General features: G+C 45.5%; 1 protein-coding gene and 1 pseudogene across 1 annotated transcript in view; one reads left to right on the forward strand and one right to left on the reverse strand.

Annotated features, from left to right (window-relative positions):
* The window catches only part of SH3RF3 (SH3 domain containing ring finger 3), a 456,086-nt gene that overhangs the window by 111,623 nt on the left and 329,210 nt on the right, over positions 1–15,253 (reverse strand). The window lies entirely within an intron of this gene.
* Positions 11,591–12,353, forward strand: LOC130023994 (ubiquitin-conjugating enzyme E2 L3-like; annotated as a pseudogene).

Here is a 15,253-nt window from a genome sequence, read left to right on the forward strand (position 1 = left end):
ATCACGTATTTAATAACATTTCTTAAAAAAATATTTCCCAAGGGTTGGAAAGAGAGTACAAAGATTAAAATGCTTGCCTAGCACCTGAAGCAGCTGTGACCCGCTTTGAATTCCAGCATCTCATCTGGTCTCTGATCGGCATCTAAGCAGCATCACCCATGGCCTCTGAGAACAGAGCCAGGTGTGGCTTTAACAGCAAAAATTAAAAAGCAATGAAATATTTTTGTGTTTAATTGGTAATTATTTTGAAAATATCATTTAGTTCTATCCTTTACCTAGAACACTGAAGAAAAGGAGAGCCCTACTTTCCTCAAAACACCCAGCTTGGTATAGAGTATTATACTCTCAATTTTTTATTCTAAGAAAAGTAGCATATACATCTTAAAATAAAATAATTAAAATAATAATCATAAAAAATCGCTGACATCTGACATGCCTTCATCTGAATTTATAGAAACAATAATAAGCAGAGGCTAGCACATCTGGACCACATAATGAAAATATAGCCCTGTTATTAATTATGCTGTTACTTCTTGAGTGAAATTTTGGCATTACTTTTGGCATTATGTTTTATTTTCTTTAAAGGCAGACATTTAATTCCCATTATTATTATTCTTCCTTTCTATTAACTACTTTTTTGTGAAATCAAGAGTTGTTCTCGTCATTATGAGTGTTGCAGTGGGTGCTATTACATTCCTCTTAATTCACAAGTTCAGGGTGGGTGAGACTGGATCTCCCAAGCTCCGTGACTGTGAAAAATAAATATCTCTCACTTAAACCACCTTGCATTTTGTTACACCTACCTGAATGGACCATCGAGGCACAAACTATGTCATGATTACATTTCAAATAAAAACCCAAAGGTCCTGCAGGGGAGCAGACCACTGTGCCCAGAAGGACCCTGAGGGGCAGAGCGGCCAAAGGAGCCGGGTAGGGGAGCTGCAGACCCTGCCGTCAGCGAGGTCTCAACTCTGAGGAGCTCAGGAGGGCTGGGCTTTCCTCTCAGGGACGTCGTCAGGGGTCTATAGTCCTCTAACCAGGACTGACAGCAAACCGCAACTATGGTGCTGTGAAGCTACTGAAGCAAAGTCACTAGAAAATTCTCACGATTTAGTGGAAAGGGTAAGACAGAAATAATGATGCAGCATGACCTCAAATTTGTTCAAAATATATGTAAATTTATACATAGAAAAGAAGAAAGGAAATGAAACAACTCATTTTGTTTCATCTTTTCTATGCATGTTTATATTTCCAGGTAGTATTATATGTGATTTTAATGTTTGTCTTTTTAATTTCGTGAATTTCTCCCTTTTTAGAATGAGTCAGGCAGTATTTTTACAATCAAAAAAGCCACACACACACACACACACACACACCAAAAAAAAAAAACAAGCCAAGGCTGGGTAGTTCACTCAAAGTACTGGAGTGCATGCTTGGCATGCAGGGACCCAAGTTTATTCCTACCACCACCTTGTCTTTTGAGCACCTCTTGAGGTGACTCCCAATAACAGAGCCAGGAGAAGTCCCTGGGCAATGCCGATTGTTGTCCAAAACAAAGCACAATACAGAAAAGACATCTGCACTCCTATGTTCATTGCAGCACTATTCACAATAGTCAAAACACCTGTGAGCAAAGCCCCCAACTCCTCGTGGTAAAGGGGGTGGGGGACCCACTGAGCTGATCCACCCACTACCCTCTGCTCTACTGGCTCTGTACTCAGCCTGCTGGCTGCAGCCTTGGCTGTGTGGTGCTTGCCCACATGCCACTTAAGGCTGCTGCCTGGTGCACGAGGTTTGTCCGTCTCGTCAGCCTCTCTTCCATGAAAGCTGCACTCCTCAGGGACCTTTCCAAGCACACTCACAAAAGTGGTAGCTCCCCTCCACTCTCCACAACCTATGCCACCACCCCATTTAACTGTTTTTTTTTCCTCAGAGAGAAGATACTACCTTTAGAACTTATTATGCATCTCCTTTGTGTGTCTCTGTTCATGAGAGCCAAATGGGAACATCTGCCCATGGGCTGGATAAGGCCACAAATTCTGTGCTCTGAGCCTGGTTCCTGGTGGAATAGGCACATGTTCTGAGTGCAGCCCAGCTACTTGCATGGCCTCCAAATAACATTATAAATATCTGATCAGCTCTTAGGAGAAATAAGGTTCCAACCCCTGAAGAATGAGGATGCCATTTTTTTTGTCCACTGCATGGCCAGAGCTGGCCTCACTAGCTGAGGAAGGCAGGAATGGAAGGATAAATGTTGGCTGACCAATGGTCTGAAAGATACAGGTTGGAAAATTTCGCTATTTAAGTCAGAAACTAAGATGCAACCACAGAAACCTGCAGCAAAACAGAGCAAACACATCTCCCAGCTGAAGGCAAGTTCCTCCAGGATAGGTGCATCCATTTGTATTTTATGTAAAAAGGGGCGACTGGATGTGGTTGCATTTGTTCTCCTTAATAAATGGAGCAGGGAATCCCCAAGCAGGGCTGAGATATAAAGGGAGACTATTCTAAATAAAGGCTGTCCCAGAACAGAGTTTAAAATCAGTGGTAGCTGGAAGCCTCTAGACTGCCAGTCACGGTTCCCCGAGAGTCAGAAGCTGGTGGTTTCTGAGGTGTCTGCAGGCAGCAGAGTGGGGCAGGGAGAGTCACTGAGGGAAGGCCATTAGCAGAGTTGGCCAATAAAACAAGGCTTGACTACAGCTCCCGCAGGAAGAGTCTTCAGGGGGCTCCAAGCTGCAATGATTAATTGCTCTTACTTTGGGGATTTGAAAGAAATGAAATCAGCAGAGAATCACAGGTGTCTCTGAACAGGCTGAGCAGAAACAGGATAAAACCAGAATTAGCAGTGTTTTCTCTCTCTCAATCACAGCTGACCAGAGGCAGCTATAGAAATCCCCCAGTGCATAAAGGAGGGAGAGAGTAGAGCTGATTTGCCCAGAGGTGTAGAGTGAGCATCTTGGCAATTCTGGGAATTACAGGGCAGTTATGTCCAGATACTTAATCTGCTCTCAAGGAAAGATGCCTGCAGTCCCTGAAAAAACGCTGCACCACGAGCTGATGGATGTCAGGGATTCCAACAGCATAATTAGGTCACCCCCCGCCAACAGGTCTGTACCCGCTTGGCCCCCCCTCCCCACCTAAACTCACAACCCTGAATCCAACAGCATAATTAGACACTGCTCTTCTGCACAAAGCATGGGCTCTTAACTGCAACGAACTAGCACTCTGCCATCAACTTACCACACCTGGGGCAAAAGTCTCCTCCCAACCATCATATCTGGTTGCAGGCACCAGAACAAAGCCTGCCCAGGAGGAGGCAACCTACTTAACAGTCCCTGTGGGTGGGCCAAGGCCAGTGCCAATGATTAGGATCTGGCAGAACAAGATTGCTCTTCCACTTCCTTCTCAGGAGCCCCCAGGCCCTCATCTATCTCTCTGGGGCTGGGCACCAGAACTTTCCAGAAGATCTAGTGCTCACAGAGTTTCTGAAAAGTTTATGAGTTGCCCAGCCTGGATATTTTCCATAAAAAGGCAATAAGAATGCCCCAAACAATAGAAAGATAATAGAAAGGGCAGTGAACCTGTCCTTTACAGGAAGCTTGGCACAGTGGGGCAGACAGGGACACCATGATGAGGATGGGCGCAGTGGTGGATTTGGATGGAAACTGGGTGATGAAAGGAAGTAGGGCAATATGCATGATGTGCTCTCAGTAGCAGTATTGCAAACAGTGTCTTCAAGAAAAAAAAAAGAAAAAAGAAAAAGTGTCTGCCATATACACAGGTTGGAGGAAGAGGCGGAAGGGAAACTGGGGCACTGCTAGAAGGGCCGGGTAAAGGGACTGTGGCTGGGGCTTGGTCACTGCACACCTGAAACTCGATCATGAGGAACTTTCTAACTTGGTCATTCATACTGATTCAATAAAGTTCTTAAAAAGGGAAGACAAATGAAAACAAAAGAGTGGGAACTGCAGAGGTGAGTCGAGGCACCTCAGCTGCAACTGAGGCTTGGCTGACCGTGTAGCTCCTGAGACTGTCTCTGTCACCTCTGAGAGGAAGAAGATGGACAGTGCCTGGGGTCGGAAACATTCTAAGATCAAGAATGATCCAGAGGAGGACTAAGTGAAAAAAAAATACCATCCGCCAGCTACCTTGGGTTCACACGATGTCTCAGGAAGCACCTGAGTGTGAATCTGAGGCAAGTCAGAGCACACAGTGGGGGTGAGTTAGCTCATCTCTAAGGGAACTGGCCGAGGCCAGGAGCCAGGATTTCAGCACAGTGGGTGGGAGGGGCTTCTGTTCTTGCAGATGTTTACAGGCTAAGATGTTTCTGCCTATGCTAGACTGTTTCATTTAATTTATAATTTTTTATTTAAGGAAAGGACCATAGTTTATAAAGTTACTGATAGCTGAGTTTTAGGCATATAATATTTTACACCAATCTCCCCACCAGTGTTCCCATGCCTCCCCCCCAACACACACACACTCCTCCTCCCTCCCCTTGCCACTTTGATAGACACAATACAAAGTTTGATGGTAGCAGCTTAGATCCCAAGTTCTCAGTGTTGCTGAGTTTGTGCTTTGGATGTACAGCTATACTGCTCTCCCCCATCGCCAGTATGACTGAAGCCCAACCCCTGTTTCACTATTACTTTGCTTTCCCACCTTCTTCCTTCCACACTGGATTTCTTTCCTTCTCTGCCCCTATCTGCCTAAACTCTAGGTCAGGGTGATCTAGGCATCATCCCTTTCCTACATTACATTTCCCATTCAGTTATTCTATGTATCACAGATGAGTAAGATCATCCTGTGTTTGTCTTTCTTCTTCTCTCTTACTTCACTCATTGTCTCATCAACATGCTGGGGTCATGGGAGCAGCTTGAGTCCGTCCACTCCATCCACTGTGCACTGGAGCAGGGAGGGCATAGCCCTTTAAGGGAGAGTGAGCATGTGGAGCCACAGGAAAAGACACGGCACGTGCGTGCTCAGGGAACCTCTGCAGGGGGAGACTCATTGTATTGCAAGCAGGGTCAGCTTTATACACTTCAAGAAACAGGGAGCAGACTTTGTGGGGAACAGGGAACATACTTTTCATGGGGGTATCCAGCACACGCTTGCAAATGGCTTCAGGATGTTGCAGTTTGTCATCCCTTCTAGGTCAGGAATCCTGTCTGCCCAATTGTACCCTGCTGTCACTGAGGTGATGGATGCCACGGATGGCTGCAGGAGGAGAGAAGAGAGGGGGGAGGGAAGGGGAGAGGGAGAAGCACTGCTGGGAAGCCAAAGGGGAAGATGTGGGGGAGGGACCAATCTCAGGCCCATTCTAATCCAAGTCGTTCCTCAGTGGTCCCTAGCAATGTCCACAAATCAACATGGCATCCTCCAGTTTCAGCTGAGTCTTGGGTCCCTGCGGATGCCCCTTTCCAGCTGTGGGCTGGCTTCTCTCTGTCCCAGACAGACAGTCCTGGTGAGACTGGGTGGCAAGCACAGATAGTTTCAAAGTATGGACCAAGTTCCAGCAAGTGAGTCCAAGATGATCATGCCTGAACCTGCCCAGTGACCATTTCAAATGATCAATGATTTCTTGCTCGAAGTTGGGTTGGTTGTACAGCCTGTCTCTGTGCCAAGCTCCATGGCCATTCCTGAGACAGGATGAGAATGATGTGTTACAGGACAGGTCTCAAAGGGCCTTTTTTTAAAAAAAATTTTATTAGTGAAACACCATGAGGTACAGTTGTAGACTTACAAATTTTTGTGCTTGGGTTTCAGTTATACAATGATTGAGTACCCATCCCTCCACCAGTGCCCATTCCACATCTCCAATGCTCCCAGAATCCCTCCCACCCCCCCACCCCCCCATCCCACACTGTGGCAGGTCATTCCCTTTTGTTCTCTCTCTCCTTTTGGGTGCTGTGGTTTGCAAAAGAGGCATTGAGTGACCTTCATGTTCGTTCTATAGTCTACTTTCACCTTGCATCTATCATCCTGGGAGGATCCTCCCAACACCCTTTACTTGGTGTTCCCCTCTCTATCTGAGCTGCCTTCTCCCCCAGAATGTACGGCTGGCCTCCAAGCCCCGGAGTGAACCTCCTGTACTTGTCTCGGTTATTCTTGGGTGTTGGTCTCCCATTTTGTTACTTTATTTTCCCCAGATGAATGCAATCTTTCTATGTCTGTTCCTCTCTTTCTGACTCATTTCACTTAGCATGATACTTTCCATGTAGTACCACATGTATGTAAATTTCATGACTTCATCTTTTCTAACAGCTGCATAGTACTCCATTGTGTAGATGTACCAAAGTTTCTTTAACTAGTCATCTGTTCTCGGGCACTCAGGTTTTTTCCAGATTTTGTCTATTGTGAATAGTGCAGCAATGAACATAGAAGTGTAGATGTCATTTTGACTGTACTTTTTTGCCTCTCCGGGGTATATTCCCAGGAGTGGTATTGCTGGGTCGAATGGGACATCAATTTTTAATTTTTTGAGAATCGTCCATACTGTTTTCCAAAGGGCTGAACCAGTTGTCATTCCCACCAGCAGTGAAGGAGAGTTCCTTTCTCGCCACATCCCCGCCAACACTGATTGCCTTTCTTCTTTTGGATATCGGCCAGTCTCTGTGGTGTGAGATGATATCTTATTGTTGTTTTGTTCTGCATATCCCTAATGATTAGTGATGTAGAGCATTTTCTCATGTGCTAAAAAGCCATTCGGATATCTACTTTGGGAAATTTTCTGTTCATTTCATCACCCCATTTTTTGATGAGGTTAGATGTTTTCTTCTTGTAGAGTTCAATCAGTGCTTTGTATATCCTTGATATCAACCCCTTATCAGATGGGTATTGGGTAAATATCCTTTCCCATTCTGTAGATTGTCTTTGTATTCTGGTTATGGTATCTTTTGATGTGCAGAAGTTTCTTAATTTAAGATAGTCCCATTTATTTCTCTCTGTTTCCACTGGTCAGTGGAGTGTCATCTTTGAAGATACCATTAACTTCAATATTGCGGAGGGTATTGCCGACCTTGTCTTCAATGTACCTTATGGATTTTGGCCTGATGTTGAGATCTTTAATCCATTTCAAACTGACTTTTGTGCATGGTGTTAGGTGGAGGTCTAAGCCCACTTTTTTGCATGTGGTTGTCCAGTTATGCCAGCACCATTTTTTGAAGAGTCTTTCCTTGCTCTACTTCACATTTCTTGTTCCCTTATCGAAGATTAGATGTTCATACATTTGAGGTTGTGCGTACGGATATTCTACCCTGTTCCATTGGTCTGTGGCCCTGCCTTTGTTCCAGTACCATGCTGTTTTAATTATTACTGCTTTGTAGTAGAGTTTGAGGTTGGGGAGGGTGATGCCTCCCTACGTCTTTTTCCCAAGAATTGCTTTAGCTATTCATGGGCATTTGTTGTTCCATATGAATTTCAAGAGTGCTTGATCTATTTCTTTGAAGAATTTCATGGGTATCCTTATAGGGATCGCATTGAATCTGTATAATGCTTTTGGGAGTATTGCCATTCTGACGATGTTAATTCTTCCTATCCATGATCAGGGGATATGTTTCCGTTTCCTTGTGTCCTGTTTTATTTCATGGAGTAGCATTTCGTAGTTTTCATTATAGAGATTCAAAGAGCCTTTCTTTTTATTTTTATTAATAGTGAAACACCATGAGTTACAGTTGTAAAATTACAATTTTTTGTGCTTGGGTTTCGATTATACAATGATCAAATACCCATCCCTCCACCAGTGCCCATTTTCCACCACCATGGATAATATCCCTCCCCCCCATCCCCCCCCCATCCCACCCTGCCTCTGTGGCAGGGCATTCCTTTTGTTCTCTCTCTCCTTTTGGGTGTTGTGGTCTGCAAAAGAGGCATTGAGTGGCAAACATGTTCACTCCATAGTCTACTTTCAACATGCATCTCCCCTCCTGGGAGGATCCTCTAAACACCCTTTATTTGGTGCTCCCTTCTCTATCTGAGCTGCCCTTTCCCCTAGAATGCCTGGCTGGCCTCTAAGCTATGAAGTAATCCTCCTGGTGTTGATCTCAGCTATTCTTGGGTATTAATCTCATATTTTGTTACTTTATATCCCCCAGATGAATGCAATCTTTCTATGTCTATCCCTCTCTTTCTGACTCATTTCGCTTAGCATGATACTTTCCATGTTGTACCACTTGTATATAAATTTCATGACTTCATCTTTTCTAACAGCTACATAGTACTCCATTGTGTAGATGTACCAAAGTTTCTTTAACCAGTCATCTGTTCTTGGGCACTCAAGTTTCTTCCAGTTTCTGGCTATTGTAAAGAGTGCTGCAATGAACAAACAAGTGCAGATGTCACTTCAACTATACATTTTTGCCTCTCTGGGATATATTCCCAGGAGTAGTATTGCTGGGTCAAATGGGAGCTCAATTTCTAATTTTTTGAGAATCGTCCATACTGTTTTCCAATAGGGCTGAACCAGTTAGCATTCCCACCAACAGTGAAGGAGTGTCAAAGGGCCTTTCTTATAGTATTAAGGTGACAAACAATAACAGCATAACAGCCAGCAAATGTGGAATGTAAAATATTATACTATAAAATACTAACTGAACTAGAAATGTGAAAAGAAGGGAGAAACCAGGGATCCAATTCTCACCTATATTTGTCCATAAAAACCACTGCCATCAACATGAGAACAGGTGGCTCAGGCCTTGGGGCAAAGACCCTCAGTGGCTCCACGGTAACTGCTAGGTGGTGACTAGCACCCCCTCTACAGTGAAGTGCACTCACTTTTCACAGAGGTTCAGCCCACACCGGGACACAGAAATTTGGGTAGGACTGTATCCAGTCCAGGGATGGGGGCCCAGTCACAGCTGCCATCTGCCCTCAGCTAGTAAGACACAGAGCACAGGTATTCAGAAAGAGAAAACAAAATGTTCAACAAAACTATGTCTCCATAACATCCTAGGGCCAAACCCTGAACAGTTCCTGTTCTTCTCCTCTCTGAGGCCTTTACACATATATAGTGTGGCAGGTTCTAGATGGCTCGAGAACTGGGATGGTGAGACAGCTGCTGGGAGGTGGTGGGGGAGGAAACATCTCCCACAGGAGCCAGACTTTGGCATTTCTTGACGAGGATCACTGACGGCTCAAGCCCTGACCAGGTCTCATTCCACTGCTAAGACACTGATCTCACGGATGCATTGCTAGACCACAGCTGACATACAACTCTTATATCTTGCCAAATTTTCTCTTTGATTATAATTGTATCACCCTACTTTTTATAATCAAGATATTATGGATGTATTAGTTTATATGTGTAACATAATTATTTGTCAATCATTTCCAAATTCCTAAATTTGGCCAAGTTGTAGTATAGGGATGATACTTACCTCTAACCCGAAACACCAGAGACAGAGTTTTGGTGTTTATGTAGATAAAGAATGCCAAGAATAGTGAAACTGGGAAAGTAAGTATCAGGGCTTCTGTTGGGCTCATGCACTCTCCCTGAGCTGAGCTGGGTTTCCGGGGTTGTCTCTGTGACATTCTTGGCAGCCAAGGCTCAGGAAAGGGGAGTCTGCAGAGTCCCTTGCAAGTCTCCATTTGCGAGGAATTTCCCAGGGCTGAGGGAACAGCAGAGCCATTCCTGAGCTCAAGCAAAATGAGGGTTGGACCATCTTCCAGCAAGCAGTGAGCACAAAGTGGATAAAATGAGAGCTCTGGAAGTGGAGTCAGTGAGTCTGACTCTCGAGGCAGTCCAGTCCTGTCTGGCAAGGCTTGGAAGCCAAAAAAGCAGCCACTGTTTCTGAGTGATTAGTGACACACCAGGACAAAGGTGGAGAATCGTTCAAGACCTGGAGACACAGCCAGGGCTCAGAGCAGCACTTGACCGAGCACAGCCAGAGCATAATCCCTGTTGGGCCTCACAGTGATGCTGTCTGGCGTCCCCAACAACTCGTCTGCACCGTATCACAGCTGGGTGTGTGAGAGCATGAGTAAAAGGGATGCGAACCCTGGCTGGAATCATAACTAGGGAAGGGATACGGGGTGCGAGCACTAGAGGTGTAGCTGGCAGGTAGACAGAGTAGGGCCCTCCCTCAAGGCAACAGGAGTGAATTTCCTGGAAATAACAAGATCATTAGCCCTGAAGTTGCAAAAAGCCAACTTTGCAGAAAACAGGAACTAAGGCCGGATAAGACTCACCTGGCCATCAGGAGACCCAGAGAAGGCTAGACCCTCCTCTGACAGAAGCTCCAGCAGAAACAAAGGGCCAGGAAAGGCATTTCAAAAACCATCTCCCACTCCCAACCCTACCCCCTTGGCAACCTCCCTCGAAATGGACTTTTACCTAGGTAGAAACCTCAGATTGGAAAAACCCTCTAAAACCCTTCCTTGAACAAAGGAAGGGTGCACATTCGCTGCCTGAGCCCATGTGCTGCTTGTGCCCACATGGTTGAGCATATGTGTTGCGCACATCTCCCCTCTTAAGGAGTGTGTTTTCCTATTTAATGCTTGGGTGTGTGTAAGGTCTCTCTCTGCCCTTGGAGAAGCCCGTGCTCTCCCTTGAGAATGTTACTCTCTCCGTCTCTTCTCTGTCTGTCTCTGTCTGTCTGTCTGTCTGTGTTTGTCTCTCTCTGTCTCTGTCTGTCTGCCTCTCTCTCTCTCCCTCCTTCCTCCCCTTCAAAATGTCTGAATAAAATCTGTTTTACTTCAGTACTCATCTACTTCTGAAATTCCTTTCTGTAAGGTGAGACAAGGACCCAGTAATCCTGGGACCCGCATGGCAGAGATAGATTGGGAGAAAGTGACCATCTCTCTCCTCCAGCCTCACATAAGCCACTTGTGGTGCCCACTTATATCACATGTCCCAAAGTCATGCACGCCAGTCCTCATAACCCTTTCACACTGCTGGCTCAAACCTGGCCACTTTTTAATCCATCACTGACTTCTACCCTTGGCAACTGCAACTCACACCTATTAAAGGCTCAACAATTTTTCTGTGGAGATTTCACCTGTACAATCCTCAACAAATCACATGGTAAGAGATCAGGAGAACAGGCGAAATCCCACACAGCCTAGCTCAGTGCTTCCAGTCTCATCCTGGTCCCCTCTCTTCTTTCTGGAGGGCTGGTTCTCTTCTTCCTAAGAGTGGACTCCTAGGGCCAGAGTGGAGCAGAGTTACAGGCGGGCCTGGTGCCAAGGTGAACCCAGGTCAGAACCACTCACAAGTAACTGCACAACCAAACTGGGAGACACAGGAGGCAGGGGAGCTGTGACTCAGAGCACAGGTCAGTGGGGAAGGCAGGAGCTGGTCACATCAGAAACTCCTGGCATGCAAAATGGAATGAGCACTTAGCACACAGGGACACTGCAAAAGGGGAAAGTCTCCCTGGGAGATTCCTTGTTTTGTTAGCAAAAGAAGAAAATGAAAGAAGAAGAATGTGGCCATCTCTGTTCAGGCATCCCAGGGAGACTTTCCTCTGTTGCAGATTCCTTCCCCACGACCCTGTGAAAGGCCATTGGATCATCTTCTTCAGAGCCTCAATCTTGGCCTGACAGATGCCCAGACACCTGAGACATACCAGTAATACCCTTCTGGGGTGATCCAAGATGGCAGCCAGCAGGAGGCTGATGAAGAAACTCGAAGAAATCCGCAAATGCGGAATGAAAAACTTCCATAACATCCAGGTTGATGAAGCTAATTTATTGACTTGGCAAGGGCTTATTGTTCCTGACAATCCTCCATATGATAAGGGGGCCTCCAGAATTGAAATAAACTTTCCAGCAGAGTACCCATTCAAACCACCGAAGATCACATTTAAAACAAAGATCTATCACCCAAACATTGATGAAAAGGGGCAGGTCTGTCTGCCAGTAATTAGTGCTGAAAACTGGAAGCCAGCAACCAAAACTGACCAAGTAATCCAGTCCCTCATTGGTGAATGACCCCCAGCCTGAGCACCCACTTTGGGCTGACCTAGCTGAAGAATATTCTAAGGATCGTAAAAAATTCTGTAAGAATGCTCAAGATTTTACAAAGAAATATGGGGAAAAGCGACCCATGGACTAAATCTGTCATGATTGATTCCGGCAAGTGTGAGCAGACACCCCGAGCAGTGCATTCAAGCACCCGCAAAGCAGGACTCTGTGGAAAACTGACATGTGCCACCACCTGGCGTTCGCTTGTGGCAGTTACTAACTTTCTACAGTTTTCTTAATCAAAAGTGGTCTAGGTAACCTGTAAAGAAAGGATTAAAAATTTAAGATGTTCTGGTTCTGCTTTCTTTGTTTTAAAAATCACTACTTCGATCTACTTTTAAAGAATGGTGTTTCTCTTCTTTTCCAAATTTATCCCAAATCTTCAATTTACATTTAGTCCTTAATAGTTAAAAGAAAAAGAAAACTAAAAAAGTGTTGTGGTTCCCCTTTTCTTCTTCCTCATTCAGTTTATTTTTTACTCATTCACTTCCCCAGACCCAGGCCTGGTCTCCTACATAAGAAGAGACAGTCCTGGCATTTCTGGTGCCATCTCTTCCTGTGTTGGTCACACTGCCTGATGTGTGGAAGTTGGTTCAAACTCTCCTAACTCCAGTTTATAACATCTTTTTTAAAAAAAATTTTTTAAGCAATCTAACCAACTTATTTTCCATCCACTATGCACCCCCCCATGCTATAAAAAGTTGTGTCTAGTTACAACTTTTCTGTAAAAATCTGGCAAATTGTTACCACAGTAACATTGATTAAAAGGGCTGTCACTGTTCTCCCATTGTTCATTGATTTGCTCAAGCGGGCCCAGTAACGTCTCCATTTTGAGACTTGTTGTTACTGTGTTTGGCATATTGATTACATCATGGGTAGTTTGCCAGGCTTTGCCGTGCGGGCGAGGTACTCTCGGTAGCTTGCCAGGTTCTCCGAGAGGGGCAAAGGAATAGAACCCGGCTCGGCCAGGCTGGCTATGTGCAAGGCAGCAGTCTACCTATTTTCCCATCCCACCCCCTTACTCTTCCCTTATGGTAATTTTACTACCTCTGTGCTATGCGATTAAATGGGCAACCCCCCCCCCCCTCCAAAAATACCCTTCTGGGGTATACAAGCAGGTGGGCAGCAGTGTCCAGCACTCAGAAGTCTTCTCCAGATGAGTGTGGGGGTGAGTAAGAGGGCCTACCTGTCTGCCTCTCTGCAGTTACTACGTGCCTGATTCTTCTGTTTGTCTGGCTGAGACGCAGGCTGACCCAAGGCTGCAGCCAGACCCTTGTTAGGCTGACTCCCTGCCTGGGCAGAGTTGGCTTAGCACGACACTTACAAGTCACTGGACATTCACAAGCAGTCTTGCCTGCAGACTTCTTCTTGTAGAGGGACCTAGTGCCCTGAGTTGTCACACTGAGGCACCTTATTTTTAAGCAGAAATCTGGGCAGAAAGGCAGAATGATGTCTCACCCCTACCACTTTCTGGAAAACTGCGTGATGAGAAGGAGGCAGTAAATGAAAACGCTGAAGAGCACCGGCAGCTCTAGTCAAGTACTAAATGGTGAGGTGAGGTGAGGTGAGGTGAGGTGAGGTGAGGTGAGGTGAGGTGAAGTGAGGTGAAGTGACGTAGACCCTGCATCTCTGCTCCCAGTCAGACTGGAGGCAGCAGAATCCTCCTGGGACCCAAGGCTTTTGCTGAACAGCACAGCACTGAGCAGTGCCACACAGTGTGCTGGCAGGTCAGCACTGTCCACCAGCCTTTGACACTTTGGCTCCTCTGAGGCACAGATGGCCATATTTACCTTCTTGCCCATGTGCACAGCTAGGGAAGTTGGGCAGGGCTTCCTTCCCTCTAGAGTCCCCCAGATTACTTCAGAAATAAGATGATCAGGCTTTGTGATGGTGGGCCTGGGGGGACTGGTATGGAAATATGTATAGGGGGGATGGTGTGAATGTATGTATAGGGGGATGGTATGAACATATGTATAGGGGGATGGTATGAACATATGTATAGGGGGATGGTGTGGATATATGTATGGGGGGATGGTATGAATCTATGTATAGGATGATGCTATGAATATATGTATGGGGGATGGTGTGAATATATGTATAGGGGAACTGATATGGAAATATGTATAGGGAGGATGGTATGAATATATGTATAGGGGTGATGATGTGCATGTATGTATAGGGAGGATGGTATGAATACATGTAGAGGCATTCCTGACACAACTATGGAGTCAGGAGCATATGATCAGGTCCTTGCAGAAGCTATGGTTGAATGATCCGACTATAACATAAGCACGCTTATCTTATGCTAGAACTTTCACTGTCACTGTCACTGTCCTCCCGTTTTTCATCAATTTTCTCGAGCGGGCCCAGTAACGTCTCCATTGTGAGACTTGTTGTTACTGTGTTTGGCATATTGAGTACATCACAGGGAGCTTGCCAGGCTTTGCTGTGCGGGCGAGATACTCTCGGTAGCTTGCCGGGCTCTCCGAGAGGGGCGGAGGAATTGAACTCGGTCGGCCATGTTGGGCAGACGCCCTACCCGCTGTGCTATCACTCCAGCCCCATGCTAGAACTTTAAAGGTTTTATTTCAATTAACAGGTTGTGATCTAGTTACCTCATAACTGTAAATTAACGACTGACTTTCTGAATGTGAATGTAGAAGTTTACATTCATGTCTACCACATGCAATCAATCCTTCCACCATATTTCAGCCTTTACTATTGTTAGACTCAAATTCTAGTCTCATGGAGAGGTTTTTGTTACAGATTAGCCTCACTGTCAAAGTGCCTTCCACATCTCTTCAGAGTCCTTCCGGGACTCAGAGCAGCCTGGGCAGGACACTTTGCTCTCTGGGAGCTCCATGATGAGGCTCACCCTCGGGACCATTCCTGGGAATTGTCAAGCAACATACTTCTCCTATCATTCAACATACAAAGACTGTTGTTTCTTGTCTCCTTGACTGAAAACCATACTCAGTTCAGAAAACTGTACAAGGCCTGACTTGAATACAGATAAATCAAGATACGCTTACTTTCAAAAAGTTCCCTGCTCATTCTGGGGAGCTAAAATGAGCACTTTTGAAAGAATGCTTGTCTAGTCAAGACCAACAGATTTCAATGTCTAGAAGCAATACAAAAAACAATCTTCAATAAACAGCCAAATGGGCCACGGTGTAGTTGTTCGTTGACATTTATAACAACAAACCATGACAAGCATCCCCTGAGAATCTCCACCCTGCCCATGTCTGGTCTGTCTGTTTGCCCATGTAAGCCTCACAACTACCTCAAATTC

The sequence above is a fragment of the Sorex fumeus genome, unplaced genomic scaffold (genome assembly GCF_029834395.1).
Source record: "Sorex fumeus unplaced genomic scaffold, SorFum_2.1 ptg000026l, whole genome shotgun sequence".
Lineage (NCBI taxonomy): Eukaryota > Metazoa > Chordata > Mammalia > Eulipotyphla > Soricidae > Sorex > Sorex fumeus.